The sequence below is a fragment of the Xenopus tropicalis genome, chromosome 1 (genome assembly GCF_000004195.4).
Source record: "Xenopus tropicalis strain Nigerian chromosome 1, UCB_Xtro_10.0, whole genome shotgun sequence".
NCBI classification, from domain to species: domain Eukaryota; kingdom Metazoa; phylum Chordata; class Amphibia; order Anura; family Pipidae; genus Xenopus; species Xenopus tropicalis.
This window is the reverse complement of record NC_030677.2, coordinates 162,159,776-162,182,441: the sequence shown is the minus strand read 5'-3', so window position 1 is coordinate 162,182,441 and position 22,666 is coordinate 162,159,776. Positions and strand designations below refer to the sequence as shown.

The 22,666-nt window shown below is 38.2% G+C and overlaps 1 long non-coding RNA gene across 5 annotated transcripts; it reads right to left on the bottom strand.

The window, feature by feature from the left end:
* Window positions 1-7,036: 7,036 nt before the first annotated feature.
* On the bottom strand, window positions 7,037-22,370 carry LOC101733658. Of its 5 annotated transcripts, none has more exons than XR_004220355.1 (5): window positions 21,905-22,370; window positions 20,702-20,897; window positions 19,639-19,770; window positions 18,741-19,048; window positions 7,037-7,367 (listed from the first exon to the last, which is right to left on the bottom strand). It is a non-coding gene; the product is annotated as an uncharacterized LOC101733658 (long non-coding RNA). The 5 variants fall into 5 exon arrangements; XR_004220356.1 differs by lacking the exon at window positions 21,905-22,370 and having other exon boundaries at window positions 18,741-18,847; window positions 18,929-19,048; window positions 20,702-21,012; XR_004220354.1 differs by lacking the exon at window positions 21,905-22,370 and having other exon boundaries at window positions 19,131-19,770; window positions 20,702-21,012.
* Between the last annotated feature and the right edge of the window lie 296 nt (window positions 22,371-22,666).

The window sequence follows — 22,666 nt, the reverse complement described above, 5'->3', positions numbered from 1 at the left end:
GCATATGTTATGAAAACAGTCACCTGTGTCATTCTGTTTAAATGTGTAACAACACTGAATCATGATGAAAAAAAACTTTTTGCCAGGAGCAATCCTTTGAAACTTATAGGCATTTAAAACGTTCAAATTGTATTTATATTTAACTTAAAGGGGTGGTTAACTTTTAGCATATTATAGAATGGCCAGTTCTTGCAAGTTTTCATTTGGTCTTCATTTTTTTAATTTCAATTATTTGCCTTCAACTTTCAAATTGGGGTCACTGACACCAGCAGCCAAAAAACTATTGTTCTCTGAGGCTACAACTTTATTGTTACTTTTTATTACTTATATTTCTATTTAGGCCCTCCTCTATTCATATTCTGTGTCCCAGAACCACTGCCTGGTTGCTGGGTTAAATTGCAACCACATAGCTGCTGAAATTCCAAACTGAAGAACTGAATACAAAGCTAAGTAATTCAAAAACTGCAGATAATAAAAAATGATGACCAATTACAAATTGCATCAGAATCGAACTCTCTACATCATACTAAGGGGCTGATTTACTAAGACACGAATTCGAATCCGAATTGGAAAAATTCCTATTGGAAAACGAACATTTTGCGACTTTTTCATATTTCGATTTTTTCGTAGCCATTACGATTCGCTCGTATCTTGTCACGACTTTTTCGTATTGAGTGCTCGTAAGCGGTGGGCGAAACTTAGCATGATTTTGGAAGCCTCCCATAGGACTCAAAGTCACCATACTGAAGCTTGAATGAATCCGAATGCTACGAAAAAAATCGCAACATTTTGCGAAACTTTCTGAATGGCTACGAAAAAGGCGCAACTTTTCGCGCAAGTTTTAACGCTACGAAAAAATCGCCAGATTTTGTGCAACATTCGGAATGGCAACGAAAAAGTTCCGATAATTTTCCGAAAAATCGCCAAATACCGATCATTACGAAAAAAACGCAATCGGACGCATTCGGCCCGTTCGTGGGTTAGTAAATGTGCCCCTAAAAGTTAAAGGTGAACAAACCCTTTCATTTAGACATTTTGAACAAATGTGTTTAAAAAAGGCAGATTAAAACCTGGAAAATTAAATTTTTAGTTGATCAGGATTTTTATAAGCAAATTTTGAAAAATGTGACCATTATCTATTTGTTATTTTCCAATTTCCTCCTTTTACAAAGAGGATCAATGGTAATCCATGTTATGTGACTGTACTGTGAAATTTCTTCATGTTCTTTGTATGTTAAATATTTGCATTTAGATGATTCAGTTGGATTATCATGCATAGGTCTTGGTTGTTTTTGCCAAAACATAGCACAAAAGAAAGGCTGTTGACAAATCACAGTCAATTCTGAGATCTGCTAGTGTGTTCTTTTGTGATAGCGCTTAGTTCCTAAGATTTGTTACTGCAGCATACTGCTTATTCCTATTGATTGTATTTAGTTTCATGGTCTCTGATAGTAGGGATAGTGGCATAAGTGTGAATAAAAAAAGTATCCCCATTTAAATGTAGGCATGCACTGTGGGTGGTGGAAAAGGTTCCCATAGGGAGAGGAATGCCAGGTGCTATCAAGACATTTAAAAAAAGGAATCCAGAACAACACAAAAAGACTCCACTAACATATTTTCTATTGCTGTTTAAGCTGACCTGGCCAGTGGGACAGCCCCAAGTTTTGTAAATCATTGCCTTAGTGGTATGTAAGGTAAACATACAGCATATTATAACTGGACTGTTTTTCCACTGTGGACAGTAAAGAGGAGGACGAGGAGAAAAAACTGGGACTAAAGAAAAAACTTGTATGGAGAAGAGAAACATAAGAAGAGAGCAGAGGCAGTAAACAAAAGTAGAAGGGAGCAGAGCAAAGTGGAAATATGAGAAAAAATTAGCAAGGAAGCATCTGTCATGTATATGTCAGCTGTACTGTATATAGCCATAGGCTTGTATCCCCAGTATCCCACCGCACCTGAGCAACATTGCTGAGAATACTAACATCTCATGCAAGAAGCCTAGTATTAGCAGTCTTAAATTGCTAATATCTCACGAGCCATAACAAATACATTGCAAAAGTTCTCAGAGGAGCAAGGTTACATACATTTATTTTTAGGTTTAGATCAATCCTGTTTTAGGAACAAGGGCTGTGGCATGCAAAGCAAGGTTTGTTAAAGATTTTGGCCTATTTCAGTTCCTACTCTCATTTACTTACCTGGTCTTAGTTCCAGTTATAGCACATTGACACCCACTGTGAGCCTTGCATTTAAAATTTTCACTTTCGCACCTTTTTTAAGGGGACCTGCCACCCATACATAAAAAGCTTTATAATAACAGTCCTTTGCAAATTAAACATGAAACACAAATTATTTTTTTTTGTTAAAACATCCATACCTTTTATAAACACATTTAAAAATCTGAGCTGTCAATAATGTCTCAGGTACAGAGGCAGGACAAATACTTTCACTTTCCATTATGCACTTTTTAAATGACAATGCTCTCCTCACATCCCCCTCCCTCCTCATGGTCATTATTAAGCTTACAGTCAACTAAACATGATACACACAGAAAGGTGACACCATGCAGGGACATCAGTTAACAATAAATCCAAAGTGAAAAGTGAGAAAAATATTTGTTTGCCCCCTGTTTATTTCTCAGTAATATCTATTTCTGCATGTTCTTATGAATACACAAAGGTATATTTTAATTTTAAATTTTAAACAGACATACCCAGTATTTAAACTGTTATCCCATACCTATGCATTGCTCACCTTTTAAAGTGATACTAACACTAAAAATCTACTCTTCAAAATATGAATGTACAGAAAAAGTTACCTATAAGTCATGTTGATAATTTTTCCATGATAGGGCTGCTTTTGTAAGTAACTGTTACTTGAAGTTTCTAAACCTGACTGTTTTGCCAACCTGACTGTCCCTGACTGTCAGGTATAGCTTCTAATGCTAACGGACTCCTGCTGCACAAATATGGCTGCCCCCTCATAGATCTGATAGGTAATGTAAAAGCATTGAACACATACCTTTATGTCAAAGTTATACAGAGCATGCAAAGACAGTTATGACAGTTGTAAAAATGTTTAATTTCTAGTGTCAGTAGCTCTTTAATGTGGCTGTGCACTTGTTCATAGTATAACTGTTGTTAAGCAATGTAGAAATGAAGATGACAACACAGGATGCATTACACCATGTTATTTAGAGCATGTGACTTTTGGGTAAAGTTCAGTGATACCTAGTATATTTACTTTGTAAGATAGCCAAGGGGTTTTCTAAACAGACGAGTGCACACCATACAGTGAATCAAAAATCTCCAGAATATTACAGTAAAACATACTGGACTGGAGTATCCTACATACCTTTATTTTTTATTTGTCTAGTAGAACTATAAAGAGGTAAATGTTTAACAGATATTTGACTAAAGGTTGTGTTTCCCTGAAACATGTAGTAAGTTACCCAATAATAAAGTGCTTTTTTCTCAGAAAGGACAAATAATAAAAAAGTAGATCTATTCTGTGTTTAAGAAAGCATTTGATCTACCATAAACACGTCTACCACTCCCTTTTGAAATTTGTGCCACCCCAAACTCTGTGGGGTGATCTATGCTTGCCCACCACCTGAAGGGTCTCTGCCTGCAAGGAAATCTCCTTAGGTTTGAACATGATAAAATGGGGATATTGAACAAATTTCATGTTATTTAGCCTCCAAGAGAAAAGCTGTGTGTTAGATGGCCCTAATTATATATTATATATATATATATATATATATATATATATATATATATATATATATATATATATATAAAATAGTCCATAGGGTGCACACCATTTGCAGCAACAAAACCTGGGTGCTAGTACAAAAAAATGTACTGGAACAAGGACAGCACTCCTAGGATTTAAAGAATTGAGAGCAAAATGTAAATGCAAAAATAGAAAGGTTTATTACTATATATATATATATGCGTGTATATATTTTTCCCCACCAGTTATTGTAATTATTTCTTTTGCAGGGCAACATGGAAACTCTCTTTAGACTCTATGACAACCTGCCATTTATGTGTATAAGCACAGGTCAAGAAATAACCCCTCCACTAGCAACCTCACTCTCCTGTATCTGCCCTAGGCCTAGAGTGGGATTCAAAATAGGCATTTTAGTCAACAGAGGCTCAAACAGGTCCACAGGCCCAATAAATAGTGAATGTCTATGGGATCTCACAGCAGCCCCTCTGGCATTGGCCAGAATCCTGAGACTGCCAGTATAGCTTGGTTTGCACCCAAAAGCACTGTGTCAGCCTGAGTACAGACACACTCAGTGGATGTTCGCTAATGTTGCTTGTGTCAGTGACACATTTTTGTGTGCTGATGTTTATATTGATATTGCTTAGCGAGTGGACACAGGAAAACAGTGGTGATAAGAGACGAGACGTGATGTGGTAAGCGTCTTGTGCTCAGTTCCTGTGAATGCCAGAGCATGGAGTTTGGTTTTGCTACGAAGAAAGGTGCATAGAATACATATATATAGAAAAAAATCCTATTTTCCTACATGGACTAACATATAACAATACAGTGCCCAGGTTAATATATCCATTTTGAGGATCTGTTTAATGCAACATGCAGAATTTGTAGTTTGACAACAGCGGGCCTGCATGTTTGGCCTGCCTCAAGTTTTACTGATGTAGCTCCTTCTCTGAAAATGCATAACGTATGGAGCACAATTGATTTTGTTTTGCATACAGCTGCTGCTTTACAGGTCCACAGGAGATACACCCCTGATTGTGAAAAAAAACAGGCATACAGTGGATTTAAAAAGTCTACACACCCCTGGTAAAATGTCAGGTTCCTGTGCTGTACAAAAATGAGACAAAGATAAATCATTTCAGAACTTTTTCCACCTTTAATGTGACCAATAAACTGTACCACTCAATTGAAAAACAAACTGAAATCTTTTAGGTGGAGGGAAGAAAACCAAAAAAACTAAAATAATGTGGTTGCATAAGTGTGCACACCCTTAAACCAATACTTTGTTGAAGCAACTTTTGATTTTATTACAGCACTCAGTCTTTTTGGGTATGAGTCTATCAGCATGGCACATTTTGACTTTGCAAGATTTGCCCACTCTTCTTTGCACTCCAAATCTGTCAGATTGCGAGGGCATCTCCTGTGCACAGCCCTCTTCAGATCACCCCACAGATTTTTAATCGGATTCAGGTCTGGGCTCTGGCTGGGCCATTCCAAAACTTTAATCTTCTTCCGGTGAAGCCATTCCTTTGTTGATTTGGATGTATGCTTTTGGGTCATTGTCATGCTGAAAGATGAAGTTCCTCCTCATGTTCAGCTTTCTAGCAGAAGCCTGAAGGTTTTGTGCCAATATTGCCTGGTATTTGGAACTGTTCATAATTCCCTCTATTTTAACTAAGGCCCCATTTCCAGCTGAAGAAAAACAGCCCCAAAGCATTATGCTGCCACCACCATGCTTCACTGTGGGCATGGTGTTCTTTTGGTGATGTGCAGTATTGTTTTTGCGCCATATTTTTTGGAATTATGGCCAAAAAGTTCAACCTTGGTTTCATCAGACCATAACACCTTTTCCCACATGCTTTTGGGAGACTTAAGATGTGTTTTTGCAATATGTAGCCTGGCTTGGATGTTTTTCTTCATAAAAAAAAAGGCTTTTGTCAGACATATGAAGAATACGGGAGATTGTTGTCACATGTACCACACAGCCAGTACTTGCCAGATATTCCTGCAGCGCCTTTAATGTTGCTGTAGGCCTCTTGGTAGTCTCCCTGACCAGTTTTCTTCTCGTCTTTTCATCAATTTTGGAGGGACGTCCAGTTCTTGGTAATGTCGCTGTTGTGCCATATTTTCTCCACTTGATGATGGCTGTCTTCACTGTGTTCCATGGTATATCTAATGCCTTGGAAATTCTTTTGTACCCTTCTCCTGACTGATATCTTTTAACAATGAGATCCCTCTGATGCTTTAGAAGCTCTCTGTGGACCATGGCTTTTGCTGTCGGATGCGACTAAAAAAATGTCAGGAAAGACCAACTAGAGCAGCTGAACTTTATTTGGGGTTAATCAGAGGCACTTTTTAAATGATAGCAGGTGTATGCTGACTCCTATTTAACATGATTTTGAACGTGATTGCTTAATTATGAACACAGCTACATCCCCAGTTAGAAGAGGGTGTGCACACTTATGCAACCACATTATTTTAGTTTTTTTGGTTTTCTTTCCTCCACCTAAAACATTTCAGTTTGTTTTTCAATTGAGTGGTACAGTTTATAGGTCACATTAAAGGTGGAAAAAATTCTGAAATGATTTATCTTTGTCTCATTTTTGTACAGCACGGAAACCTGCCATTTTACCAGGGGTGTGTAGACTTTTTAAATCCACTGTATCTTGGCAATATTATATAGAAAAAAGCATCAGAATAAGGATCTTAATATAACTGTAAAGGAGGAAAGTTGGTCCCAAATTTGGAAAAGTACAGCAAGTTGCTCTCGAAATACCTCATTACTGGAAACTACATATAAGGTCCTTATGCGCTGGTATATGGTTCCCTCTCGCCTGCACAAAATAAACCCTCACTTTAGTAAAGATTGTTTCAGGCAATGCGGCCAAATTGGCTCAGTAATACACATCTGGTGGGAATGTCCAAATGCCCAAAGATTCTGGTCCAGAATTTACAATATTATTTATTCAGTAACACAGGTAAATTTGAAGAAGGACCCTCAAAATGCCTTACTAAATGTCAAAATACCAAATACCAGCAACTATACAAGATCATTAATAACTTTTATATTTTTAGCAGCCAAGATAACAATAGCTAAATTTTGGAAATCAACCCAAATCCCTATTTCCCATTTTAAAAATAAAATGAATTGGATTATGGTTAACGAAAGGCTAACTAGCATACTTATAGATAAACATGACAAATTCATGAAATGTGGGAACCCTGGTATATTTATTCCTTCCCGACAGCAGAAACCTTATCCACATTTACATCCTAAACTAACTATTGAAAGGACAGTCGAGACAAATAAGAATCAAGGTAAACTTTATTGGGGCTGAATACAAACGGTTCTCCCACAGATGCTGACCTTATTGAGTTTTATTTTTAATATGGGACCTCAAAGGCTACACCATACTATTAAGTTCAAATGACCAATTTTGAATATAAAGAAACCGTCACGTTAAATTTTTTTTTTTCTTTTATTTTTATTTTCTTGTTGTGTTTTTCTTATTCACCCTTTGGCCCCACTATTTATCAAGAATGGGACCACTTCTCTCTTCCTTCTTCTCTCTTTCCTCTCTTCTCTCTTTAAGGATATAGATTGTTCAATACAAAATGACATTATATTGATATCCAACCTGTAAAAGTTAAAATGCAAATAAAAATCATTGAAAAGAAAAAAGCATCAGGTTTTGGCAGTGGCATCAATATGGTCAGAGAAGTATAGGGACTGGTCCAAGATAACCCCTAGGCAGCATGTCTAATGAACAGGGTTAATGGTCATGCTATAAATAATAATGGTAAAATAAGTGGAAGGGCCAAGATTGAAGACCAGAAGCTCCAATTTAAAGCTGGCCATACACGCAATGATGATATTGTATGAAACCTTGTTTCGTACAATATTCGGTGAGTGTATGGCGACTTGGTGAGGCAACCAATATCGCAAAAGGCTGTGGATATCGGTTGACTTGCCGATCGAGCAGGTTAAAAGATTTTGATCGGATGCCATTTAAGGCACCTGAGCAAAGTCTACCTTCAGGGCTGAATAGGCAGAAGGAGGTAGAAATCCTATTGTTTAGGAATGCCTAAATAGAAAGATAAGAAATAAAAAGCACCAACAACAATACAATTGTAGCCTCACAGAATATTAGCTTTTTACAGCTAGGGTAAGTGATCCGCATTTGAAGGCTATAAAGAGTCAGAAGACTGACGGTCCCTTTAGGATTGTAAACTAAAGATATATAATTTTATTTATAATTTTGTTTAGATCGTAAGATCTTTGGGACAGGACACTATTTACCTCTTGTATCACCTGTTTTTCTTCGTATGTTCACTGTATGTTCATTATATACACCTATTTGTTGCACAGCTCTATGGAATATATGGGTGCTTTAATATGTGTAATAATAATATGGCTGCAATAAGCAATTTTCTTTTAGAGCTAAACTCAACATCATTCTAAAGGGTTGTCACAAAGTATATTAAGATAAAGGCAGACCTGCCACCCAGTGTTTATTAAAGGAACTGGCGTGCATTATACAGTTTGGATTATTCATTCCAAGTAGCCAAATGCAATGTTGAGAAAGTGTTATCCCATGAAAACTTCACTTCCTCTATTGTAGTCTGTGGCTTGTGTGTATTGTGTATAGTACAGGCACAAATCCAGTCATATTCAGTCAACTGTACATTTTTATTGTACTTATTTATATAATGCCACCACATTACACAGCCTTTTACGGAGCATGTTTAAACACTAACGGCAATCTCTGCCTCTGTGGAGCCTACAGTGTCCCAGGCACACAAAACTTAGATTAAATTCATCATAAGCCAGTCATAGCTAAACTCTTTAGGGCAGGGCCTTTTTTACCTCTTCTATCAGTAATTAGTTGTTCAATGTACATACCCATTGTTTGTACAGTGCTGCAGAATATTTTGGTACTGTATAAATGCATGTTACTACTAATAATAATACATGGCGTATTATAGTGAAGCAGACCCTGCTTTTATGCAACCAAAACTTGCCTCCAATCCAGGAATTCAAAATAAGCATCTGCTTTGAGGCCACTGGGGAGCAGCATGTTGCTCACGGACCACTGGTTGGGGATCACTGCTTTAGAACTTATTTTTGCATTTGGAGGGCAAGCAAAACAAAACTTGCACACATTCATAAATAACAGCTTTTGGATACATTACATGGCCAAAGGTATGTGGACTTTTGTCTGTCCAACATCTCATGCTCAAACCATTGGTAATTAATATAGAGTCCCTCCCTTTATTGTTAGAACAACTACTCTTCTTGGACAGTTTTCCACTAGAGTTTGGAACATTGCTGGTTATATTTGTGATGTTGGGGGATCAGGCCTGGCTCACAGTGTTCTAATTCATCCCACAGGTTTTCAGTTGGATTGAGGTCAGAAACCTGTGCAGCCCAGTCATGTTCTTCCACTACAATTTCTGACTTTTTAAACAATGTTTTAGCATAAATCAGTTCTCATTAAGATCTAATAATCAACTGCCTTCTGCTACATTGTTTCAGGGGTCAAAACCAGTAATGCAGGCAAAATAGAGTGTCAGGCAGCAGTTAAACTTCAGTTATGTTATTCTTCCTTTCTCACAATATGTAATGATGCAGAGAAAAACAAAACATTTTGAAAGCATTTTAACCCCTAAAAATGCGATTATATCAGATAAACATAGAGATCCTTTCAGTTAAGATTCTAGCCTGAAATGAGGGATGGGAGTGTCTCTTCATTCTCCCACAGGAAGTGGTCATTGCCTTGACAGACAGGCTAAATTCTGCAGCAGCAGAAGAGAAAACCCCTCTAAAGTTCCTGCCTGTATGCAGAATATATAATAATAATTAAATTGAGATCATCCTATTTTTGGGGTTTTGCATGTATCACCCTGCATCTTTTATATTATAAACAATATACAGTCTCTGCACTTTATTGGTAGTTAGTATATGTTTAGATGCAGGGCGTTACAGATACTTAAGGGCCGATTTATCAAGATTTGAGTTTATGTTTTTTTCATGATTCGAGAAAAACACGGTGAAAAAATGTAAATGCAACTATACTTGAGAATATTCTTAAGCACCACGAGTAGTTGGTATTTATTAAAGGAGTCATGTATTAATGCTTTATTATTTACATACACACCACGTGTTACATGCAAAATCATGGCATTATATGACTGGAAATATGTATATATATATATATATCCAACATGGGATACTAATCTAACTGAAATCTAACTGGATTAATTAAATTGATAAATGAATGGATTGAAATGCACTGCACACTTTAACCTCTAGGTGGTGCTTTTGGATAAAAAGTTGTGAATTTGCACTCTTCTAAAACAAATATTTGAATAACAAAGGGGATTTTCAAACTGACAAATATTTATTGACTATATAATGAGCTCAGGAGCCTTGATTAAAAAGAAATGTGCAAACAATTTTGGCTGATGACCAGATGGTCCTTCCTGGGACCCATCTCAACATGAATACTAGGACCCATAAGAGCTCCTGTTTTCCTAAAATGTTAGATTTGTTTATAGTAGAACTAAGGCATGAGCTGTTGTAAGGTGTGCATCCACCTCAAGCAGGTGGGATCAAGTACTCTTGGTTCTTTAAATTTGTGTATTATAAGAAGCCAGGTCTGTCTGCTTTACAATACAGGGATATACTAGAAGTAACAGAATAGGTATATCATTACAGTCCCCAAAAGCATAAAACAGGCTTTCTACTGCTGCTGAAGCAGAACATAACCAGTTAATTGTAGGATAACAGATCAGTGTTTAGAGGTGAGAGGGCAAAGATGATAGAGAACATATAAAAATTAAGGACAAGATAAAACTGAGACAAAGTTGAGGGAGGGGGAATTATACAGCTAGAGATTTAGAACAGCAGTCCTGGTGTATATAGGAAGGCTGGGTCCCATAGACTAGGGAGACTAAAATTTGTATTGCCATCTTAACCTGTGTGTATGTTACCGTGGGTGTATATTATCAGCCAAACCACTCAAGCATACAGTTCTATGCTTATAGCTTCATCTGACTAATAATGCAATATAAAATAATGGTGTTTCGTTGCATCAGTCATTTTACAAATTTGGCCAGGGCTATGTAAACTTTAGAGCATAAACTGCATACCCACTGTAAATCATTATCTGTGGTCTTCTGCAAAAATAGGCAGAGTGTTTTTATAAATGAGCCATGGTAAGAGAGGCTGAAGTGAAGAATTAAGCAAGGGTGGAGTGGAGGGCAGCACATTTTTTTCCACTAATAAGTGATACTTACCATTAGCCAGAGGGTCAAGGAATGCACATCTTCAGACACTCATGAAGCACATGAGCAGAGGAGCCACCAGAGGTCACTAGTCACCAATTTTTTTCCCACTACTTTTCCCTCCCAAAATGTATGAAAGGTTTTTTTGTTTTTGTTTTTAATATTATGATAACATGTAGCCAGTCTCTTACAATAATCCTTGCATATTTAAACATACAACAGAAGGCAACGGCAGCAAACATTTTCTTGCAACTACCTTCTCAAGTGGTGAGCTTACACTCCTCTCCTAAGTTCACCACATATTGTATGGTTTGTGTTTTTATCCAAAGCTGTTTGGGCTTCACGGGTACTTTTTTCTTAGTTTTAGCCAGTGTCCAAACAGGGAATAACTTTACAATAACAACATTTTACAATAACCAGCTAGTTTATAAAAGGGGTGTTTGTCTTTACTGATTATCTTACTGCATTTGGCACTTTAAAACAGAATGTCACAGTGCATACAGATGAATAAAAGGAACATGTAATCACAATGTGTTTAGTGTTCTTAAAGCCATATTGTCATGGGAAAATGTGTGTTTTTTTTTTTCCAAAAACACATCAGTTAATAGATCTTCTCCAGCAGAATCCTGCATTAAAATCCATTTTTAAAATTAAACCAGATTTGTTATATGTTTATTTTTAAAATCTCACATGGGGCTAGCCATGTTCTTCATTTCCCAGGGTGCTACAGCCATGAGACCTGTGCTCTGATAAACTTCAGTCACACTTTACTGCTGAGCTGCAAGTTGGAGTGATATCACCCCCCCTCCCAGCAGCCAATCAGCAGAACAATGGGAAGGTAGCAATATAGCAGCAGCCTGACACCTGTATTGCTAAGGTTAATATCTGACATTGATCTAGTGGTCTGCGACAGTGTAGCATTGTGTAGGCCTTTCCACCAGCAATTCCTATTGTTGCCAGCGGAAAGGCATTTCAGAGTGGCTAGTCACCCTTGGTAGCAAAGATCTGTCACAGGCAACTAAATCACTGCCTAAAAGTGGTACATAGCAGAATAGCACAAAAAAAAAAAAAACCCAAGTCTGGCTTGGAACTCCACCAGTTACACATAGTAGGAGAAAGTAAGTTATCTGACTGCAGTTCTAATGTGTAGCGCTGGCTCTTTCTGAAAGCTCAGACTCAGGCAAAATGGGATGGCACCTACACACCAATATTACAACTAAAAAAAATACATTTGTCGATTCACATTTTAAATGGTTGAGTGAATTATTTGCTATGTAAACAGTGTTATTTAAAAATAAAAAGTACACCATAAAAATCATGATAGATTATCCTTTTAAACAAAACAAATCCCAAAATGGACTTGCGGAATGCATACAATTTTCATGGAAGAGGAATGTGCAGATGTATCTAAATAAGGGTTAATACACACAGGTATTAGTCATTGGTGTAAATGCCACACATTTGATTGCATCTGATTGACTGCATGGAAACCATCATTTTTTATTTTTTTTTTTTAAATTCAACTGAATATGGAATACTTCATTATATATTCAAACATATTTTTGAACTGTTATATTTAAAACGTTTACAGTATATCATCTTATCCATTTCATTACCTTTGCCATCATCAGTAGATCAGCCACCTTTTAAAGGAAAAGGAAAGGCTAGTAAAGAGTTAATCTCAAGCTGCAGGCATACCTTCAGTTGTCTCAATAGTGCCCTTAAGTCTCCCCATATTTCACCTGTTCAGATGATCAGAAGCCAAACAGGAAGAAAAAACACTGAGCTGGGTAAAGAAGGTTCCCATAGTGCCTCACTCCTGCACAGACACGGAGACCAAGTGAACATGCTCAGTGTGTAAGACTATGAGTCAGCTTCCTGCTGATTGGCTCAGATCCACATTCCTAAGGGGGGGGAGTGAGTTCTTAGCATTCTTGAGGGAGGGGGGAGCAGCAGAGAGGAGACAGCAGAAAGCTGCGTGTCTCTGGCAGAGGAATTACAGACACAAGAAATCTTTTTTCAGAGAAGTCAGTGCAGCGTTTCTGTGAGTGCTTATAGCTGTATTTACAAGACCTTTCTGATAAAGCTTACTTAGTTTTTACCTTTCTTTCTCCTTAAGACAACTTGTGTGACAAACAGGGTGTACAGTCAGCACTTGCTGTGTCAAGCCTACCTATACCTGTTACATGGCTGTGCAGACATCTGTGCTAGATTAGCAAAAAGACGGTCACATTATGTGCACAGGATTCTACTTTTATATGGACTGGGACCCTAAGGGGCACATTTATTAAAGTACGATTGAGTCAGAATACATTTTTTTTTCTAAGTTATAGAACTGTGCGTATTTACTGTGATTGTTTTTTTTGTTAATTTGCTCAACTTTTTCGTACTTGGAGATAAAATCGTATTTGTCTCACAGAGTACAGAAGTTTGGGATTCATTCAAGCTTCGGTATCGTGACTTTTCTTGGGCCAGGTTGGAGCTGCAAAGTACCATTGGGTTTTATGGGAGGCTTCCAAAATCATGCACTGAAGGTTCAGTGTCAGAAAGGTTTTCCCGCCATTTACAATAGTTCGGACACGAAAATTTTGTGACTTTCGGAACGCCATTGCGATATTATTATGACTATTGCGGGTTTTTTTAAGCATTTTCGATCATCAGAAATTATCGTATTTAATCCGAATTTTACCCATTTCGGGATTGAAATTTATACTTTGATGAATGTGCCCCTAAGTGTTGGTTCTTCCCTTAGCACCAAGCACTGGAATAAGCAATTTGAGAGAGGCTTTGGCGTGCCTGTGAAAACTGTATCTAGATTAGAAACTGCCTCCTAACGCCCTGTTACAACTTTATGAACTCACTGTAAGACAATACTTGCAAACCCCAGGCTAAAGATTTTACCAACAGATAAACAGGGGAGTGAAAAAAACCAAAACACTATGGGTAGAATATTGAAGTTCAGTCACACTTGCCCAGACCCAAGGGTCATTCAAGCCACTGTAGCACTTGCGCATAGTTATGAATTTCACTCAGTTCCGCCAATATAACCTTCAAAGGTTCTGATCTTAAAGTTGCATGTGTATGTTATTGTGGGGAGCATCATTACTTTTATGTTTATAAGGTGCCAGGACATTATACAGAGCTTTGCAATAACATTACAATAATAAATTAAGAGATAGGGAATTACAGAGTAGGTTTGCCTACTGCAAATACAGGTATCGGACCCCTTATCTGGAAACCCATTATCCAGAAATCTCCGAATTACGGAAAGCCTGTCTGCCATAGACTCCATTTTAATCAAATAAGTCAGAATTTTAAAACTGTTTTCCTTTTTCTCTGTAGTAATAAAACAATACCTTGTAATTGATCCCAACTAAGATATAAATAATACTTACTGGATGCAAAACAATCCTATTGGGTTTAATTAATGTTTTATTGATTTTTTTGTAGACTTAAGGTATAGAGATCCAAATTATGGATAGACCCCTTATCCGGAATACCCTTGGTCCCGAGCATTCTGGATAACGGGTCCTATACCTGTATATATCAAATTCACGTGGTGCTCACTAGCAACAAGCAGAAATGCATTCTTTGTTTTTCAAGCAGTCATGCAACATGCTTGTGTGGACATTATGAAAATGTATAGGCAGCAAACCTAGTTTCATAAATAAATGGGGATTAAGATACTCTAGTCGGTCTCTTTCTTCCCACAATTAACTGGACTAGTGTCAGAATTACCCCTTTTCCTGCCAGTTGCTGATATCTGTCTGCATCAGTGCAAGGAGTAAAGCCTGTATGTGCAACTAATACATTATAAATAGGGCAGAGCTATGTGCTTGTTTTATTTGATCTTGTGAAAATAAGTTATCATTTGGAATTAAAATTAGGTTGTGCATATAGACGTCCATCTGGAAAAGTGCAATCCATTTTTTTTCCGTGTTGCAAGAGTATTACCTATTCCACATTTGGGTGAGATAATAATATGTAATAGAATACATCTTTAAAGCCCCTGGGCCCCATGGTGCATATGCCTCTAACATATAAAGACTCTAAAGAAAAAGCAACTTAACCAGGTGCACATAAATATAAATGCTATTTACTAATGCAGGTGCTAATCTGCACCAAAAACTGTGCTGAACTGCAAATGTTTTATGATGCATTAACAGGTGCAAACGGAGTTGCTGGAAGGAGTGTCTCTTCAAAGCAGGCAATTTCAGGGCTGTGCACCTGTGCACCCAGTAAATTGCATCTTGCATCTAAGGGCCATGGCAGACGGGGAGAATAGTCGCGGGCGACTAATCTCCCCGTCTGCTACGGCCCTAATACAGAAAAACACACATCTACAGCATTTTAGTGCAAGGCACCAATAGTGTGTGATGAAGTTTCGTGAATGCAAATGGGACTTGGATGGATGCAATTTAGCATTAATGAGCCCTAATGTGTTTCTATAAATAATAAAAACCATGGTAGCATAAAAGAAGTGATCACAGAATTCAGCCATAGACCACAAACAAAAGAAATGTTATAATTACAGTGTAAAAATACTGTAGCTTCAGAAAGACACAGCTCAGGTGAAGCAAGCGAGCTACAAGTTGCATTTATTGACATTCCAGCAGCAGATACCAAAAAAATGTTAGAGCCAATGCTACTGTAATTCATAAATTTGTCCTGCTTTGCTCCATTGCATTATAATGCTAGAAACTAGAACACACAGTACTATGCTTCTACTGCCGAGCAACTCTGGAATGCACCCAAGCAACTTTTAGCCACCAGCACATGCCAAATGGATGACAACTTGAATTCTGTCTGTGAGATACAAAGAAAGAAAAAGAGCGGCTTTTAAAAGTTAACATAATGTATTGCATTAAGAGTTAAGCCATTGCATACAAATATCTGTACATTCTAACATAAAAGAGAGCAAAGAGTGGGACATGAAGCAAGACAGGAAGCCATGCATTTCCTCCCCTGGTTCATAACCGTACTGCAAGAGGAAAAAACAAGTGAGAGTTCCTGAAAAGAGTGAAACATTCAGACTGTGGTAGAGAAAAATGTCCGACCCATAAAGTAAAACTACACCAGTAGTTATATGAGCAGTTTGCAGCTGCTCCGCACCTATAGTATAATCATTTTTCAGGAAAGTAGTGTTTGCACAACAAAATCTTGTCATAAATTTATTTTTTTTAAGCCAATGTGGCAAAAGAGAGGGCACAGATACAGATGGGAAAATAATAATAATCATCTGCAAGAGCCTTGCAGAACTTTGAATAAAATATAATAAAGTAAGAATAAATGTTAGGCATTAGCATAGCAGCCTATTCTGGGAAACAGAAATACTAGATTTCCCTTCCTTCCTAGCTATCCTATGTTACATACCTTTTGGCCCTATTAATAACATTGGCATTAATGATTGGTTTTACTAGCTGGGTTGGGAATATACTAGCCAGGGGGCAACTTTAGTCCTGCTAGTGCAGGAAGACCTCAGACACTTGCAAGTAGCTTGAACCCTGAGGTACTACACTGGTCTAATTAACAAGTGTCCCATTTACCACCACTAGTAACTATGCAAGAAATAAATATCGCTGCCTTGGACATGCATTATATGCATGCCCCAGAAATACTGCTTGTGTGCCTTTAAATGAGTGCTGCAAAAACACAGAAATGGGCCAGAAAAACTCTGGCAAACAGTTACATATGTAACTGATACCTAGACAATTAAGGGAAGTTAAAAAACTTGAAGACACTGAGATGTTTTTACCAGCCTTTGCAACACTGACAAAAACACCAATGTGTGTCTCATTGTGATATTGCCATAAAGCATTCAGGAAACACTGACTGAAAAAATTGATGAAAGGGGGAAAAAAAAAAAAATATAAGCATCATATTCATGTTGCCTGTCCATACTTATATGGTTAAGGGTCGTAACACACAGGGCGATTAGTCACGCCGCAACAAATCTCCATTGTCACGGGCAACTAATCTCCCCACAATGCCATCCCATCAGCTAGAATGTAAATCGATGGTGGGATGGTATACGTGGCGCTGCATTTGCCGAAGTCGCCGAAGTTTCCTCTCAAGGCAACTTTGGCAAATTGCGGCGCCACGTATGCCATCCTACCAGCGATTTACATTCTAGCTGGTGGGATGGCATTGCAGGGAAATTAGTCGCCTGAAACAACGGAGATTTGTTGCAGCGTGACTAATCTCCCCGTGTGTCACGCCCTTAGTTGAAAAAAAAAAAAATTGTACTGGGGTTGCTGCCTTAAAACATACCAGCCTGTACTGGAGAGGATGGGGCAGTGACATGGTGGGCAGGGATTTGGTGGGTAAGGTAAGGGTTACAGAGTGAAGTGCCTAGTAAGGACTGATAGGGAGCTGGGAGAGGAAATTATTATTTACACATATGTATAAAATGCCAACATATTGCACAGTATTGTACAATAAATCTGTATATAAACTAAACATACAAGAATCATACAATACAACCAAAACCAATGCAAGAGTTCAAAAGAGCTTACAATCAGATTTGGAGCAGAACAAGCGATTTCAAATGCACAAACAGCAAACCTGTAGCTAGATGCGTCTAGGTGTTACGGCAAAGCTACATGAAACAAGAAATCAGCCACAAGCCAAGTGTTAGCAAAACCCTGAAAACTACTAGTGTGCCATTATCAGTTAGTACATACAGCCATACAGTTAGTACGTATAGCCATATTAGTCTCATACTTGTTCAACCTGACAAACTAAAAGACATAATGCTATTTTTTTTTTTTTTTTTTAACTACCTGGATATAAATGTGTAAAAATAATTTTAAGGCAATCCATCAATAAAAGAATCATGCAGGGTATTTGTGGCACAACAGTACTACATGGATGGCAAAAAAGTGGCCATGGAGCTGGTTACAGAATGGCAGGTGGGCCAAAGTATTGCCAGCTGTCAGAGTTAACATGGGACTAACCACCTGTTCTGTCCTTGCAAAGTCTTAAACGAACACATTGCATAAGTGGTATCTGCCCTCATCTGGTCTCAGATTCCCAATAACCTACTCAAATGCACAATACTAGCTTTTCTCTACAGAAGCACCACTATGAATGTATATAAAACGGTGCATTATCTAACAAAACATTTCTGCATTTTGCTGCGTGGTAAATGCATGTATGTATGTATGTATGGTCCCTTTCCCTAAAGTCCTACTGATGTGCATTAAAGCACATTTTATAGCAGACAGATGCCGAAAGCAATTTGTACAATTACAAAATATTTAAATTTGTCAGTGCTATTTGCCTAACACAGAGGCACATTATTTAGTCGCAAAAGCCTCCAATTTGAAGCACTTAAAGGCCAGGGGAGAATGAGAACAAAATAGAAAAGGTCACAGCAGGTAACATGTCACTATAAGGCATGCTGATTCAGCAAAACCCGCCCAGTAATTTATCTGCTGCCGCATACTATAAATGAACACAAAAACAAATCACAAAAAAAAAAAAAAGAAACAGCTTCACCATTCAAAATATTTGAGTTGGGGGGGAGAAAGGTCTGAGAATCTTATACAACCATGGCATCGATTTATAGCTGCATTTTTCATCTCTAAACACCTTCAAAAACTCACGGCAAAACAATTGTATTCAAAGTAGTTTCAGTTATTTGCTATGCAAAGTAAGGCCTACATGGAAACCTTCATGTCTAAATGAAGTTCCTTTTGAAGGCAAATAACAGGGTGACTTACCAAGCAGTGGTCAAATGGTAGAGCAGCGCTGACACTTGCTAGTGAATGCCACAGCCTGGTTCTTTTCATGTCGCCCAGGAAAAAAAGAGCCACACCATGGGGTATTCCTTAGAAGATATGAATTATTCAAATAATCTGTGTGAGAACCAGCCTACCATAATATTAACAGTGACATTGTGGGAAATCACCTGCCAGCTTGCCTAAAGCTGCACCTTTCCTTATGTCTTTGGCTATAGCACAAGTGAGTGCTGAAGAGTCTCTTCAAGTCGCTAACACTGACTGTAATTTAAGGCTGAGGGATATATGACCTAAAACAGAATTTAAAAAATGGTTACTAGTGCAGAATACATTACACTGTATTTAACTGTATAAAAATACAACAGTTCATACCATGACATCACTGGTCCCTTAAGATAAAAGTTCACAAACCAGTTAAACAGGTTTATCTTTCTGGAGCTGAAGGATTAGGTTACACTGTTTTAAAAGCAACTGAATGTTTCACTGTGACCTACAATAACAACACATCCTACACCAGACAGTACCAAAAGCCCCTCCTCCATGAGTCATTTTTTTTTAATTTTTTTTTTTGCCCCTAGTAAGTGAACTATAATAATATATATTATAGTCTAGGGCAGGGCTGTCCAACTGGAGGCTTGGGGTCCTCCAAACGAGGCCTGGGGCCTCCAGTCTTCTCTACAGCTCCATAGACTTCACTGTATAACATCAATCTTAATATAATCCGGCCCTCAAACATGCTATATGGGAAACAATAGTCCCACTACATGTAACTGGTCTAGGGGAATGGCCCTTATAAACTCCATTTTCTAAGTGACTTCTGTCCACAGAACTACAGTCCTCAGTAAGCAGCCATTCCCACAGAAAGATTTCGCCTACCTACCTTTTCTCCATGTATTCTCACTTCCACTGGCCAAGCCTGCTTTCTGGATTCCTTTTTAGTTAGGTATACAAATCCAGCTTCACACAATGCAATAAAAAAGCCATCCATGAGTCACCCCTGTAAATATATTGACTGAACACAGACAACAAATAATTAAGAAACGATTGGGCCAAGCTAAAGCTCTCCTGCCAGCATAATTAGCTTTAAGTTCAAAAACATGTTTTGCACGCTTAGCTAGTGGTTTCCATAGGGTTAATGACTGGCTCTGACAGGAATCTACACTCCCTCCCCGCCTGCAGCACATATTTTTTCCACTGTGTTTGTAAGCAGCATGGCTTCGGCCTGACTCAGCGTCCATTTTACAACACTTCAGAGCACAAGCAGAAAAGCAGCAGGCAGCCCACAAAGAGATCCATAGATCCGTCTAGAGTCAGGAAGAATGGCAAATAGAATCAGCAGAATCACTGGAAAGACAAAACACAGGCTTAGGGGCAACAAAAGCGGCAACTCAGTTACAAAGTGAACTCTTGTTTCTTTGCCTGTGTGCAGCCTTTATATCAGTCCCACGACTCTAGCGACTTCACTAAATGCCATCTCCAGTGAGCACAAAACGCCAACATTACAATGCAGCTGATAGGACTTAGACTATTTACAACGCCATTCTACCAGGCAGGCCCGCCCGTACGTACGGCAAATTGCTCTGTAAAATAAAAAACAGCAACAAAGTGCACGGTAGTCCGCATTTCCACATAAACCATTTTGGGGCTGTGTTGTGTAATTTGCACAGAATCTCTGATAAGATAGTAGCTGCGTCTGTTGCTCGGTGCCCTTTGGCTTTGGAAGGTCAGAGTTGTTAATTGTATCTACAAAATTCTAGCTACACTGAAATTCTCATGTTATAGGTTTTAATTGTTACATTCTGTGTCTTTTTGGACAACTATTAAGATAGATGTGAAACATTTTACTGAAGCAATTATTTTAGCCAAATAAACCATAATACCAGTTTACATTTGCTGAATTGGCCCTGTGGTTAGCTTATATTAAAGGGCACATGGGTACTTACCTGGCTCCAAGACTTGGAGGTTGCTGGGAATGTGGGTTTTTTGGTGGGTTTTTTTTTTGCTTTCTTTACGTTAAAAAAAAATTAAAGTGATCATCCAACCTTCTTTTTGCAATTTTTCCACCACATGGAAAACAAACTTGCAAAATAAGTTACAAATGTTGCACATTGTATGTTAGACGTGGCTGTTGTATCTCCTCTGAGAATATAAAAACAATAGGAAAAGTTCAGCAAAGAAATAGACTTCAGTGAATAACCCAGTTAAATCTGGATTTATTGTCAAGGAAAAAAGCCAAGAGTTCATCTGAAAAGGTTTTAGTGTCAGACACAACTAAAACGACAGATAAAAAAGCAGAAAGAGCAGCACTAGGGCTACACTTATAAAAATGACAATACTTACAGTGTTAAAAATACATTAAACTCGTGACAAATCGTGTCCATATTGCAGATGAATATAAAAGGGCTTTAAGTAATTATCTAAATGAACAAACGTCCATAAAAGACATGAAATCGTGCAAAATACATGTTAATCTCACATTTATTATGAACAGGCAACAAATACAAGCAGTTATACACTGCACAACTCTGGCTATGCTTGAAAAAAAAAAGAAAGAAATGTATTTGCTTATTTCAGGCTTGGGTGTGCCATGACCTGGAATATAACAAAGATGGATTCCAAATGATATGGAGAAAATCCAGACATGTTGTGCTATAAACGTTTTAATCTTCCTTCTTCCAAAAAAAGTCCTCTGAAATAGCAAATGTAAAGAACACACAGTGTGGTGGACTCCTGATAGGTGATGGTGAATTCAATTTAAAGGATCCCTTTTTTTTAAAGCACAAAGTCAAAACACCAAGGGTGAAACACACACAGCCATTTCATTCCATGGCAGATAATGGCTGCCTGCTCAGTTAGCCTCTCCTTGTGACTCTGATGAAGGATGTTTCGCAGTGCACAATAATAACTCAAAGGCAGATGCAAGCTGCGCACTGATTGGCTGCAGCATTCGGGAGAGCCTCTAAGCCAGCCGCTGACGTCATCGTGGCCAAGACCCAAGAAGGGGGGGCACCCACACACACAGCAACACAACACAACACAAAAATTAATCTATAACCGAAGGTAAATAACAAACACAGGGAAGCGCTTACGGATAATGTTGGCATGTCTAAATTACAATGTCTAAAAAGGATAAGACATAGAATTACCTTTTATTAGCGTCCAATTATTTAATGCGCGAATCACGAATCACCTTACATGTACATATCTTTGCCCCTCTCAACAGAGGAACTGGCCGTGGCCGCCTAACAGAACGTTACGTACCCATGTCCCAGTCTTTTCTGGGTTAATTAAAATGGAAGAGAATGCTGGCCCGGGGTTAATTCATGGATATGTACTATCCCCCTAGGAGAAAGGGGAGGACACATGAGCGGCTGGGAAACACTCCGAGTTAGCCGTGATATAAACGTCCGATTCATGGGATCGTGGGGGGGACACCATTACCCCACAGTGCCAAACCAAACTACACCAAATCAATCTTGTCCAACGACTGTTTAAGGGCGCCATGTAAACCCAATACGGCAGATTCCAATCAAGTCTCCCCCCTCCCGCGGTCCTCTTGTAGCCTGATAAAGAACGGGGGAATTCCAAGCCCTACAAAATAATGCCGGACCCTTGGGAGAAACCGAGGGCATCCCGATTTCGCCTGTTAAATACCGAATAGGATAGTTAAAATACCAAACCCCCTATTAGTATAAATTATATAGGTATATCTATACCGGCACAAAGTACTCATAGCCATAAATTAACCCATTCATTGCACCAGCTTTCGACTGGAAATGGGACGGGAGAAATAAAACACTTCTCTCCGCTACATAGTTTAAATAAGTGAATTCATTTAATTCTTCCAATAAATGCACGCATTTCATTAAAACAACGATTAGTAAATAGACATTAAATTTAAATTTAGC